Source organism: Acanthochromis polyacanthus, chromosome 3 (assembly GCF_021347895.1).
Source record: "Acanthochromis polyacanthus isolate Apoly-LR-REF ecotype Palm Island chromosome 3, KAUST_Apoly_ChrSc, whole genome shotgun sequence".
In the NCBI taxonomy this organism is placed as follows: Eukaryota; Metazoa; Chordata; class Actinopteri; family Pomacentridae; genus Acanthochromis; species Acanthochromis polyacanthus.
The window spans coordinates 25,705,842-25,719,700 of record NC_067115.1 but is presented as its reverse complement, the minus strand read 5'-3'; the positions used below and the strand labels follow the sequence as shown (position 1 = coordinate 25,719,700).

General features: G+C 39.0%; 1 protein-coding gene across 1 annotated transcript in view; it reads right to left on the bottom strand.

Moving 5' to 3' along the window:
* The window catches only part of ctnna2 (catenin (cadherin-associated protein), alpha 2), a 361,962-nt gene extending 348,756 nt beyond the window's left edge, over positions 1 to 13,206 (bottom strand). The window contains 1 exon segment of the mRNA XM_022216075.2: positions 12,861 to 13,206. The gene's annotated coding sequence lies outside the window, so the exon portion shown is untranslated.
* Positions 13,207 to 13,859: the final 653 nt, after the last annotated feature.

Sequence of the window (13,859 nt, the reverse complement as noted above, 5' to 3'; positions counted from 1 at the left end):
ACTCTTAAGCCACATCTTCTCAAAAACCTGCCCCCGACCTCTTGGCAGGGACATCTTGGGACACCTCAAACAGCCTTGAAATGAAGTGCTCTTCGAAAAAAAATCTTGCCGTTTTTTTCATCCTATAGATGATGCCTGTCTTAGTGAATAGTTAAATATCAATGTCTTTCCCTAAATGCCCGGCCTGAGTTGTGTGTATATAATACAGTTTTGGTTTTATTATCATAAGTCAAACTGAAAAGGACTGTTTTTTTAATAGTTGGTCTATTATTACTGATATTTAATAGCAATTATTAATTGTAATTGCATCTTTATGCTGTCTTTAGGTATAGCTGTGACTGTGATGGATTGAGTCGGAGACAAAGTGTGATCCTCAAAAATGAGAATCTTTCAGCAGTAGACGAGGGTATACCTGGTGGAGTGTACTGTGCAGTCAAAGCACATGGTGAACGTTTGGGTACCTCCCAACTAAATCCCAAAATGAACTCTTAAATGCATGACAACGCACTCTTGGAGCAAATATCGTTCAGATTCCCCCTTGGAAAGCTACTAATTGCAAATCTTTTTTTCTTTTTTTTTACTGCAACCAAGAAAATACATCACACAGAGTAATGTCCATCCATCCCACAAGAACAATCTTGTCTAATCGAGTTTCGCTCCTTAATCAATTTGTTATTCTCGGCCTCACAGCAAAGAAATTGTATCCCTCATCTTTCCTCTCCTTTACAAGCATCGACGTCTGTTAGCCAAACATTGATACATCTTGCGTTAAAAACAACTCTCCATTCTTACCTATGACCCTTATCTGTTGTAAAGAGCCAATAGACACTAATGCTGTGCTGGGACGGTACTGCATTTTATTAAGACAATAAAAAACATCTTCACTCCTGCATTAACACTCCATATGTACATCAGAATAGCTGTTAATACTGACTGCAGTAAGCAGGTTCAAGGTAGCAAACTTACATAACTTTGTTCAGCAAATACTATTTATCTAAAGCCTCAGAATTCTATGTGGCTCTTCAGTAAAAAACAGAAGTATGGAACTGTATTCAAAGGCTTGGATCTTATTACTGGGCACATGGCGTAATCCCATGACAGTTACAGTCATGGTTTAGCGTCTGGGATTAACCCGTGACAGTGGTCTAGTTTAAATAGGTCAAATGTGAATACAGGTTGATAATCCCCCATCAGACGTGGGATTTGTGTGTCAAAGTGATATACAGTTTTAAAGAATAAAGACCGTTATGAACATGCATGCAATCTTGCATTTCTAAATCATTCACATCACTTCTGCATTTCAAACATCATCTAATTAATAGCTTCATAAAAGCTCCTCCCCTACTTATTACTATATTAGTAACAGCCTTAAATGCATGAATTTAAAGGCCAGATAATATCAAAATACTGTGATCTGAGGCTATATGAAAGTAATTACATAACTTATGGTAATATTTAATTTAGAATTAATTACACTGGAGAACTTCAGCACTGAAATCTGCTGTTTTTTGTTTTATTACATTTTTTTTTAAACCACAACATAACAATAAATTCAAGCCAGAGATGTTAAAAAGATGCTTTGTTTTATGACTTTGTGGGAGAAAATTGCAACTCTTTGCAATTTCATTTTTACAACATTCGTCACTCTCCCGTTATGATATCCAGCAATGGTTTGCTTTAAAGAAGTGACAGCACACTGGCTGCTGCAAGTACAGAAGCTACATTTACCATGTGGAAAAGAAACAAGCAAGCAACACTTATGTCAGCCTCACTGGCCTTGCAAGAGATATGTTTTCTGCGTTAACGCCCTGAATATCTGCAGCATCGGCCTGCATGTTGTAGACGTGGGGATTAATTGCGCTATGTGTCTTGGCTTCAGGAGACAGAAGATGGGGGATCAGTGAGGAACCTTTTCATTTTTCAATGTCTGACCAGCATAGAGACAAAGCTTGTCATGCCATGAGACACATAATGCAGTCAATCCCAAAAATTTTCAATTTCAGCTCAAGACCAACTAATCTTCTTAGGTACGTTTTTTTCTCAGAAAAATACAAAACATGATACACCAACTACTGCCAGCAGCAGTAACAGCTGAGACAGAATCCAAAATTGGAAGTGATAACTGCTAGCAGGAGCTGGTATAAAACCATCAAGCCAATGAGAGTTTTGTAAGTGGAATTAAGAATGATTACATCATCTATGTGAGCAAGAGCCAGAAGAATGGCATTCAAAACATCCCCATAAAACTAGCATTAAAAATGAATGAGATTGAGCCGGCTAAAACATGTCTGACATCCGCATTATGTCTTCAGTTTATGAAAAAAAGGTTACCTCCTAACAAATTCAAGTAATTATTCTTTTCTTTCATTTCGAGACAAAATTAGGTGGCATGTTCATGCAGTGACATGCATGTATACTTTTGGAGGAACTGACCGTCTTGTTTACAGGTTGGCAGCTAAGGTTCCTTGCTTTTAAAAAGAGATAAAATGGTGGGTAAATAATGAACAACTCTGAGATCCAAAAATAAGAGAAAGGAATATAACGGTAAGGAAAGTACACCAACTTATGAGGATCATTTCTGAGTGGGGAACTATGGAATAAGATTACTGTCAAAAGTATTCATCCACGATTCTAACCATTCGTATTCGTAATGTTAAACATTTGTATGTTAATAAAAAACTTGTACACAAAATTCTGCTGTCATATGCATGAGTTTGATAAATTAAGGGTTAGGATTGTTTTTACGAGTATGAACCTAAAAGTTGTGAGTGCAACTCTAATTTCTACGACTACGAAGTCTTCCCTGTGAGGACGAATTCAAGTTTATGGGTACGAGTAGAAAAATACTGGAATGACGTCACATAGGTCACAGGGGAAGGTAATCGAACACCGATTGCTCCAAACGCGCATGCGCCATTTATAAAGAGTAGACGCCGGGTGGACCCGGTGGACCTACCGGGGCAGGTGACGCCTCACAGGTCAAGTAAATAACACATCCAACTTCTTGTAATTTATTTATTTCATGAAACTGTACTGTTTTAATTGATATACAGTTTATGGACGAAAGACGGTACTACTTAGCTTGCATGCTAACGAGCCGGGCCGGTGACACATTAGCCTTCTAATGCAAGGAGGCTAAGGAGGAGGCTAAGGAGGCTTAATAACTAAACAAACATAATTTGAGATTATGAATCGTGGCAATTGGCGTATGAATCAGCCCATTGTACAGCCTAAATTGCTGTAAATTAAGTCCAGTTTTAGTTCTTTGCAAACTCAGACACGTGCATTAGTTTAGTTTACAATGAATCTGGCGGAGTTCGGTAAAGTTGGAAAGATATTCACAGATTCGGACTTCCGGCATCAATAACTCATGAGATATATGTTGTCAAAACATGAACGATGCCTCTTTCAAATCGTTGTAAGGTAGACAATGTGCTACAAGGCCAATTTTATCAAAAGTCGCTGTATTTCAAGCTACAGAAATAACATTGGCGTCTATGAGCAGCCGGCGGTGCAACGAGTGAACAGGGACCGTCTGCAAATAGCAGAACCGCTGCAACAGCGAAAAGAGACACTGCACATATATTCAATAACTTCACTGTAGAGCCACCAAAATCACTGGAGCCATGAATGGGCTCTTGCTGGTCAAACTACAACTCTTGCTTTGGCGCTAAATGAAAAATCTGAATTTTAAGGAGTTTGTATTTTTTATAATTATCATTTTATTAGTAATAAAATTCAATAACTTCACTCTTACACACTGTACAATCACCAAAATCACTGGAGCCATCAATTGTCTCCTGCTGGTCATACTACAACTCTTTGTTTGGTGCTAAATTAAAAATCTGAATTTTAAGGAATTTTTATGTTTTGTATGATTATTTTATGAGTATTAAAATGGCACTTTTCTTCATGTATGTGGTATATTTTACATAACACACAGGAAAAATGGCATAAGGGCATAGTGTACTTGCTGTGACCTGTGCTGGTCAGACCGTCAGGTTTATTACCTCCAAGTATTGTCTGTACAGTCCTTAACTAGAAAAATATTACTCTCAGTTTAACATTATGGTATAAATGAATCAATTGACACTGAAACTTTGCAATAAAGTGTCTTATCATCTTTCTTCTCAATCATCAGTACTTGAGGTGACAGTCTAAACAGTTTGTTTGGTATATTGGTGTTATCTGATACTCTCTTTGGTAAGGATTGTAAATTCCATTACTATACAGAATTATGTGTTTGGACAAACAAGTACATTATGCCCTTATGCCATTTTTCCTGTGTGTTATATAAAATATACCACATACATGAAGAAAAGTGCCATTTTAATACTCATAAAATAATCATACAAAACATAAAAATTCCTTAAAATTCAGATTTTTAATTTAGCACCAAACAAAGAGTTGTAGTATGACCAGCAGGAGACAATTGATGGCTCCAGTGATTTTGGTGATTGTACAGTGTGTAAGAGTGAAGTTATTGAATTTTATTACTAATAAAATGATAATTATAAAAAATACAAACTCCTTAAAATTCAGATTTTTCATTTAGCGCCAAAGCAAGAGTTGTAGTATGACCAGCAGGAGACAATTGATGGCTCCAGTGATTTTGGTGACTGTACAGTGTGTAAGAGTGAAGTTACTGAATTTTAATACTCATAAAATAATCATAAAAAATCTTTAAAATTCAATTTTTCATTTATCACCAAACAAAGAGTTGTAGTATGACCAGCCGCAGCCCATTCATGGCTCCAGTGATTTTAGTGGCTCTACAGGGTACAAGAGTAAAGTTATTGAATATATGTGCAGTGTCTCTTTTCGCTGTTGCAGCGGTTTTGCTATTTGCAGACGGTCCCTGTTCACTCGTTGCACCGCCGGCTGCTTATAGACGCCAATGTTATTTCTGTAGCTTGAAATACAGCAACTTTTGATAAAATTGGCCTTGTAGCACATTGTCTACCTTACAACGATTTGAAAGAGGCATCGTTCATGTTTTGACAACATATATCTCATGAGTTATTGATGCCGGAAGTCCGAATCTGTGAATAGCTTTCCAACTTTACCGAACTCCGCCAGATTCATTGTAAACTAAACTAATGCACGTGTCTGAGTTTGCAAAGAACTAAAACTGGACTTAATTTACAGCAATTTAGGCTGTACAATGGGCTGATTCATACGCCAATTGCCACGATTCATAATCTCAAATTATGTTTGTTTTGTTATTAAGCCTCCTTAGCCTCCTCCTTAGCCTCCTTGCATTAGAAGGCTAATGTGTCACCGGCCCGGCTCGTTAGCGTGCAAGCTAAGCAGTACCGTCTTTCGTCCATAAACTGTATATCAATTAAAACAGTACAGTTTCATGAAATAAATAAATTACAAGAAGTTGGATGTGTTATTTACTTGACCTGTGAGGCGTCACCTGCCCCGGTAGATCCACCGGGTCCACCCGGCGTCTACTCTTTATAAATGGCGCATGCGCGTTTGGAGCAATCGGTGTTCGATTACCTTCCCCTGTGACCTATGTGACGTCATTCCAGTATTTTTCTACTCGTACCCATAAACTTGAATTCGTCCTCACAGGGAAGACTTCGTAGTCGTAGAAATTAGAGTTGCACTCACAACTTTTAGGTTCATACTCGTAAAAACAATCCTAACCCTTAATTTATCAAACTCATGCATATGACAGCAGAATTTTGTGTACAAGTTTTTTATTAACATACAAATGTTTAACATTACGAATACGAATGGTTAGAATCGTGGATGAATACTTTTGACAGTAATCTTACTCCATAGGGAACAGGCTGAAAGCTGTATTCATCTGTTGCACTGTCAGGCATTTCTGTGAAAATCAGTAAGCAGCTGCCACATTCTAAGCCTTAAACACCCCAGTTTTTAGTTTATTTATAGAAAAGATCCATCTTATCTTGACTGAGGTTGAGGTTCATTTTAAATTAACTTTTTGAGAGAAAAAAAAGTATGTCCCCAGTCACCCATTGCAAGCTTCTAGGCTAAGCTACGAATGTGAAATCCCTGAATCGCCTCTGGTCAGCATATAGATTTTCTGTAAGAAAAGAGAAGAGAAGCAGTCACCTAACAATAGAAAAGTTAATTCACCCAGACAGAGCACACACACTGTGGGGGAGGAGCTGGCCAATACATGGGGCCCGTTCTGGTCCCAGATGTAGCCCATGGTGGGGGTGGAAAGAAGGGAGTGTGAGCGAGAAAAGTCAGGCCTCAGAAGCACAGAACGACTGAGAAGATGAGAGACTTGAATGCCCTCTAGCAACACTCTCCACACAGACTTGTTTTTGATGAGATCAAAACAATAAGGTGGCACAATGAAGAATAAAGACAGAGCAGAAGCAGCAAGAGAACTTTCCTGCGCAGAGAGTGTGTTGACATGACCTCGCGCAGCTAGAGAAGCAACAACTGTGCAAGTCAGGATGACCCTGAATGTTTGCACACAAATTACACAGTTCACCACACCCCATTGTTAGTGCCTGTTCATTAATGTCGGCATGCTACGTCTACAGTCACCGAATGCCTACAGTCACCGAATGCCTACAGTCACCGAATGCCTACGGCTGTGGGAAACTATTAAATATAATCTTTTTGCAACACACAAATAAGAATATCCATGTCATTGAAAATACAACATTATGTACAGCATATTTTTTCATATTTGTGTTGATAGAAAAAAAATACCAGATGCCAAGTGACTTTTACAGGAAGCTCTGACTTTGAAAAGATATTCTGTGGTGCTTACATTTCAGGCCATCCTTGTTCGCATGAATACAATGAATTCCTCCAATCCGAGGTAGCCCGCTAAAGGAGATAAAGTGAACCACATCAGGTGGACAAATTCTGCAAAATAGCTCTGGTTTTGTTGTCATTTCATGCACTCAAAACTGATAGGGCCACCAACCACCAAGAGAAAACTACTATTAACAATTCAGTCTTGTCAAAATCAATAATCTTTCCCCAGAGATCGTGACATCTGTGGGAGGCTGGAGGAGAATCATTAAAACAATAGTGAAAGTCTTGGCAGCAGCTTGGCAGAACAGTGTGGTTGCAACATCTCAATGAGAAGAGGTGCTGTCTGCTCAGTAAAAATATTTTACTCTCTCAATTCTTAGGAGTAATGAACTCCATCTGCTCTCTCCCCATGCGTGTTTTCCACTGATACGACTAAAACTTTATTACACTTAATTTCACCCCTTTTAATTAAAGCTGTTATCGAAGAACAACTTTAATTGTGGAGGGAGAGCCGCTGAGTTTCAATGTTTTGCTGATCTGAAAGATTTCCAACACTTCACCAACAGAAAGCCTATTGTCAAATAAGTAAGCACATCTACTGCATGTTCCCAAGATCAAAGTGTATGTTCTAAGGAAGGTTCCCAACAACTATTTCCCAGAAATTTTGAGTTAGACTAGTTGACTGTGAAAGCATTTGAAAAAAATCAATAACTCAGCACAATTAACAATGAGGGGAAACACTGTCGGCTGCTAATCTGAAACTGTTACCAATCACGTTCTTCAAAAACTAAATTGCATTTCCGTCTGAATGTGTGACACTTCATATCATGCATATGAAATCACACTGCACATTATACTACAAAAAAGCACAACAATTCACAACATAAAAGCTGTAAAATAACATTCAAACACCTTGTAAGCGTCCACATGCCTGTGGTAAAATGCGGTTGCACACTGCTGCACCACTTTATTTAAAGTTACATTTTCTCCATATTTGACAGGTTAAATTGAGAGGCAGACAGGAAAGTTGGTGGAAGAACATGAGGAAAACCTGCAGCAAAGGGCCATGAGCAGGAATCAACTCAGGCTGCTTTGTCAGGGACCACAGTATGCCCTTTTTATGGGTCACCTACTCAACCAGTTGAGCTATCTGGACTTCCCTATATGCCAGTTTACTGTCACACAACTCCACGACACCTTATTTTCATTCTTTAGATCAAAATACAGGTTTTATGTCATGGTATCTGTCCCACTTTACACCATGCTGGTTTACAACATCTGGATGTCAATGTGTCAGGAGCAGGGGCTGCAATCCACCAGGGCTCCGACCCGCCCACCGGCCCGCCCACCGGCCCGCCCACCGGCCCGTATGTTCCTTTAACATAAAAAGCAATAAAAGCAATTAATATACAAACTTGTAGCATATTAGACAAGTTTGCAATGGCAAGTCCCTAGCACAACTCAAACTCAAAAACCTTTGAGCTACAGACAGCCCATACCTAATCTTGCCTGTGTATCTGACTTAAGTCCAAAACTAGAGCAGGGAAATGGACTGGACCAGCTAAAAGCTAAGATAAAAATCTGTCAAAGCCTACTAATGTCACCATGGCATACACTGAGGTGAGGAATTATGTGTCATATTAAGAAGTGAAAAAACAAAGAAAGAAAGCAATCTTGAAAAAGCCTACAAGCAGTGACCTTTAAAATGTACCACTATCATTTAGGAAGATTAAGTGTTAAAAAAAGTAATGGCTGATGGGTTCAACTACCTATTGTGGCTCTGTGACTGTCACAATGTTCTCCAAATTTCATCTTTATTTTCCATAGGAATGTGTAGCAGTTAAATGATCTAAAAATGGGTAAACTGTAGTATAATGTATATTAAAATTTTGGTTTACCAGATGGTCACTAGCATATTTCGTCATTTTATCCAGTGTCACCATTACACGAAACTGATCATTTTATTTAGGGGGTAAGAGCTCATGCTAAAAACCTGATGAGCCATGGCAGCAACTCAACCCATATGAGGTATATCACTACTGGCCAAGTAAAATGGCCACAAACATGCAACTGGCTGCATGAAAACAATTACGCAAACAGTCTGGCAGGTCAGGGAGCACCTTCTTTGAAATGTTTAGGCCCTGAGCGTTACATCATTAGGTGAAATTTCACATTCCACACTGCAGTTTCTAATCCACCCTAAACCTTAAAATATGTGCAGATCTGTTAGCAGCTTTCGTCGGCTAAAAGGAAGTGCTGTTAAAAATTTAGTTGCAACCTGAATATAAGATCCAAGCTGCATAAGATATGAAAATTTAATTGAACATTTCCACACAAGTCAAGTTGTGATGACACAAGGGATGCACATATTTTGCACTTTATTTAAATTTTATTCGCTTTATAAGGAGCAGACTCCCAATGCTTAGTGAACAGTTTTGTGTTAAAATGGTATTCAGCTCACCCACAGACTTATGAGTAATTGAAGAATGGGTGGATGGATTGATTTTTTTTTTTTTTAATAATGACAATCCTGGATAAATCTTGCCTTGGAACAATATAAACGTTCACTGAAACAGTCTTTTTCCTGGCCATTGTGGGTGTAGCTGTGAAACTTAAGAGAACATCCTTGTTCTTTCTCACTGTGCCAAACTGCTGCTGACACTATACGTTCAAGCACTGCTGGATCATCTACTTTATTGTTCCCCTTTAACAATAAAGCTCTCTTTCTTTTGTTTTGTTCTTTATAGTGTAGGATAACATCCAACAAACCGTCAAAGAAGCAGCAAATTAATCTAGCCGATGTAGCATAGTATGTCACCTGCTGTTGAATAGGCTGAAAAAGAGTTCTCTATCCCCACATGCAGACCAATATTATTATGACAAGAACATCTGAGAACATGCATGCTTAGCCAAAACCCTGGTGAGAATTTCTGCTGTCAGGTCAATGCAGTTCCACATTGCAGGACAGGGTAATGCAAACCCTGAGGTTAGGAGAGCTCAAATTGATGTGGTAGACAGGGGCGCAACAACTATTGATTGTTTTGTGTTGTTTCTATTGCCTCATCTCTCATCTCTTAAACACTATCAAACATTTGTGCGAGAGCTAGAGTGAGACGGGGCCTAGGAGGAGAAGCAGTCCTGTTCCACTTAGCAGGGGAGCCATGGCTACGTTACAGCCCCGCTTCAGTGTAACAACAACAGGGGGTTCCATGGTAGTCAGCCAATACCGCTTCCTCTCCCGGGAGACAAGGAACACAATGCACTCCCGGCTGCCATTGATTGCACAGTCTCACCCATAAATTATGCCCTTTCCTTATCCCCAATGAAAGAAAGAGGTTTTATGCAGCAGATGACGTACAGTAAATGAGCCAAAAGCATTTAGATTATTACATACAGGTGGCTGTCGAACCCTGTAATTTGCCATTACGAAAGGAGAAACATGAAAAGGCCTGCATATTAGCTGAACCGCGTCTCAGAACTACTTCAAAACTGATGTTTCTCAATCAAGGACAGATCTTTTTGACTGTGCTGCCTTTGTGTATCTACAAGTGATTTTCATTTTGAAGTCAAATCAAATGGTCAACTTTCCCAGTGACTCAAAGTAATTAAAAAAGTTAAAATGAAACGCCGTGTTTCTCACTAAACCATGCTTAGCAGTGGTTAATAGTCTAGTATGGCAGCATAATCCTTAACACAGATGTAATCTACTGAACAATTACAAAAAAATAAAAAATTAAAAGGGTTAAAAAAATAAGTCTTGCATGAAATATGATCTTAGGCAGATGGTTAGATCGTGATACACATATGTGGTTATTTCCCAAAGGGCAGAGAAGAGTCTGTCCATGCTTGGCAGCCTGGAATCACAGCTCTTGCCTTGTCTGAATCTATTTATTATTTCCTAAAAAGACCTATTCAGTAGTTTATATAGTTCTTGTTAAGCAAAATTACTGCAATCGCAAATGTCATTTCTCATTATGCCATGTCAAAAGATGGGACATTTTGAAATGCACTGTTACAAATTGAGGGACGGACTGAATTAGTGCTGAAATCATTAGCTGATTATCTGATAGGTATTCATCAGAAAATGAAGTGTCAAAAGTGTTAACAATCAACTAATCATTCAGGTCATTGTATAAGCAAAAATACCAAACACTAGTTGGTCCCACAGTGGCACACTTCAGAACTTACAGATGTTCTAGTTTTAGATCAATTTCAATGTAATGTTGTTGAATTTTAGATGACTGTCCAGAAAAATCAAGAAATGTTAAGAATCTGTTGGCCAATGGGAAAGCAAAATTGGCATTAGTCACTATTTTGTTGTCATTTTCTAGACATCACACACTACCAGTCAAAAGTTTGGACACACCTTCCCGTTCAGTGGTTTTTATTTTATTATTTCATACAATGTAGATTAATACTGAAGACATCAAAACTATAAAAGAATACATATGGAATTAAGTTGGAAACAAAAAAATGTTAATCTTCAGTATTAGTCTACAATGTAGCATATAACACAAATAAATAAAAAGCATTAAATGAGAAGATGTGACCAAACCTTTGACGAGTAGTGTATATAATTCATTACCTTTTTGAACAAACTGAACACAAAATAATCAATAGCTGTACCTCTACATTAAACTTTATGGAAGTCAGATAAAAAGATACTAATAACATCTGCTCGCACCTTGGGAAGAGGTCAACCATATCATATTGATTTCCAAACCTTATTCTCTAAGCACACTGGACCCCAAGGTACTGTTCTTTTTTTCTCCAAAAAATTATTTGGATTGTTTCTGTCCCCTCTGGAGGCTGCCCATTCTAGCAAATAAAGTGACAGAGTAAACATGCAGAGCAAAAAACAGAAACCCACACAGCTCATGACAGGGAGGGTGAGCATGCTTCCTTGCCAATCAAAAGTTCAGAAACTAAATACAGCCACTATGTGACCTCTAGATGCCTCTGGGACCCCACATATCCAGTTACAGGAAGGGAATGTGGCAAACTACACTGGGTCACAAAGCTTTGCTCTGACTTGTGCAGTGCATGAGGCGTGTGTCCAAACAAGGCAACAACAGCATCCATAATCTAACATCAGTTATTATTTTTGCAATAGTCAGGAAAGCAATTCAGTCATGGGCCAGCAGTACACTACAAATGTCACATGGCTGGCAAATCATATTTTGCACTGACTGTCTTTTACCATAAGCTACTGAGAGATGAACACACCGTTTTAGCACTTAAAGCAATCCACATGACCAGTAAGAGAGTTTGAACACATTAGCTTGAGTTAGCTGTGCTCTCCTTGTTAGGCTATTTAAACTAATTACTCTCCGTAATAAAAGAGCTAAAAGAGACTTGGCATTAAAGTGAGGTTGCACTTGCGGGGTGAGGAATGGAAAAGCTGCTCGGTTTTTCTACTTAACATCGTTGAGGCAATCGAGACGGCGAAATAACGAAATCAAAAATCAGCTCCCAGCTTACGAGTAGGTAAAAATGCCAGTTAAACAAAGAAGCAAAATTAACAGACAAAGAAATTTAACAGCGCTGTAAACACAAGACGAGAAGAAGCTAGACAGTTTTCACGTCAGTAAAGAAAGTAGGGGGATTTGCTACCTAGCCTCTGAATAATTAAACAGGTGTTAATGCAGATGCGGGACCGTTATTGTACTTGCATTAAAGTGGCCAGTGTCTGTTAGCTTTAGCCACCACAATAGCATAGCAGCCTAGCATGCCGCTACCCGACAGGCAGTCGGAGCAGGCTTTCAGCACCGGGCTCTCTGGATAGCAGAGCTCGGAGTACCGTTGGATACGGCTAGCAGAGATTTTTAGCTAACAGGAATCGCCCAGCTCTGGAAACAAACGCCATGTGAAGCCTGCTGTGGAATTGAAAGTGTAAAGTATTCCAGTGCGGGGATTTATTTAGCTTCCCCGCCAACTAGCTAAACCAAAATGATGAATGAAGAGCCGGACCTCGCCTAAGCTAATGTTAGCAGAGCCAGTCAGTGCAGCAGCAAGTGTAATGCTACCAGGCTGCTAGCAGCAAAAAATAAATAAAAAAAATCTCCGAGCTGACAAACCACGGTGACCAACTAACTACGTACCTTTCACCGTTGGAGATGACACCTCTTGCAGGTCCACAAACTATGCACAGCGCCTGGTCTCGATGAGTACTCCCAAAAAAATGGTGTCCTCCCGTTCAGTCAAACCACCGCGAAGAGTGAAAATCGTCTCAACCCAGACGCTTTCCTCAATCTTGTGGTGCTGAATCTAAAGCTACACGCTTCTGTCGGTGTCTCGGAAATGCCTCCTCCTCTTACGGCGCCCTGCGAAATAATGACCCCTCCCAGCGCTCCAATCACAACAACGGAGCAGGCAGGTGCAGATGATGGTGCGCTAGTAGCGGAGAGCCTTGCAACATAGTGGGCTGTGTGGTAGATTCCAGGGTTGTCTAATCAGGAGAGTCTCCGCCGTTGACGCATGCGTGGTTCGCTGTTCGGGGAGCGAACACATTGTGGGATTTCTGAGCTTTCCCACAATCTGGGAGCGGGGTGCAAATAAAAATTGTAGGAATAGTAATTAAAATGAAATACAGTTCATGTCTGTGTTTACACCATAACACATTTAGACAGACACAGTGGAAAAACTAAGTTAATATTTTCAGTGGAGATGACAAAGAGCAGAAAACTATAAAATAAAGTTACCTGTGAATGTTACAGACCCTGTCGGAGAAAATGTGATAGGTCATGTGTTACTTTACGGACGACCAACAGTATGTTTGATACAGAGAAGTTTAATTTAAGTTTTCTCGGGTGTACGTGAATTAATTTGCAATGTATTTTAATTTTTACATTCAATAAAAACAACCATAAAGAATCGTATTTTAAAAATCTCCTCACTGGTAATATTGCATATTTGATTTGTGGTTTAACAGGCTTCAGGAGTTACTCTTCCACTGCTAATAAGTAAATAGCCTAGGTTAATGATATTCCCAAGGCATACAGCAGCATATTTTTCAACTTTAAAAAGAAAGATAATTACTTTTTCATTTGCTTTTGTTTTAGAAGTATGTATGTTTAAAGCTGTTGTTGAATGTTTAATTA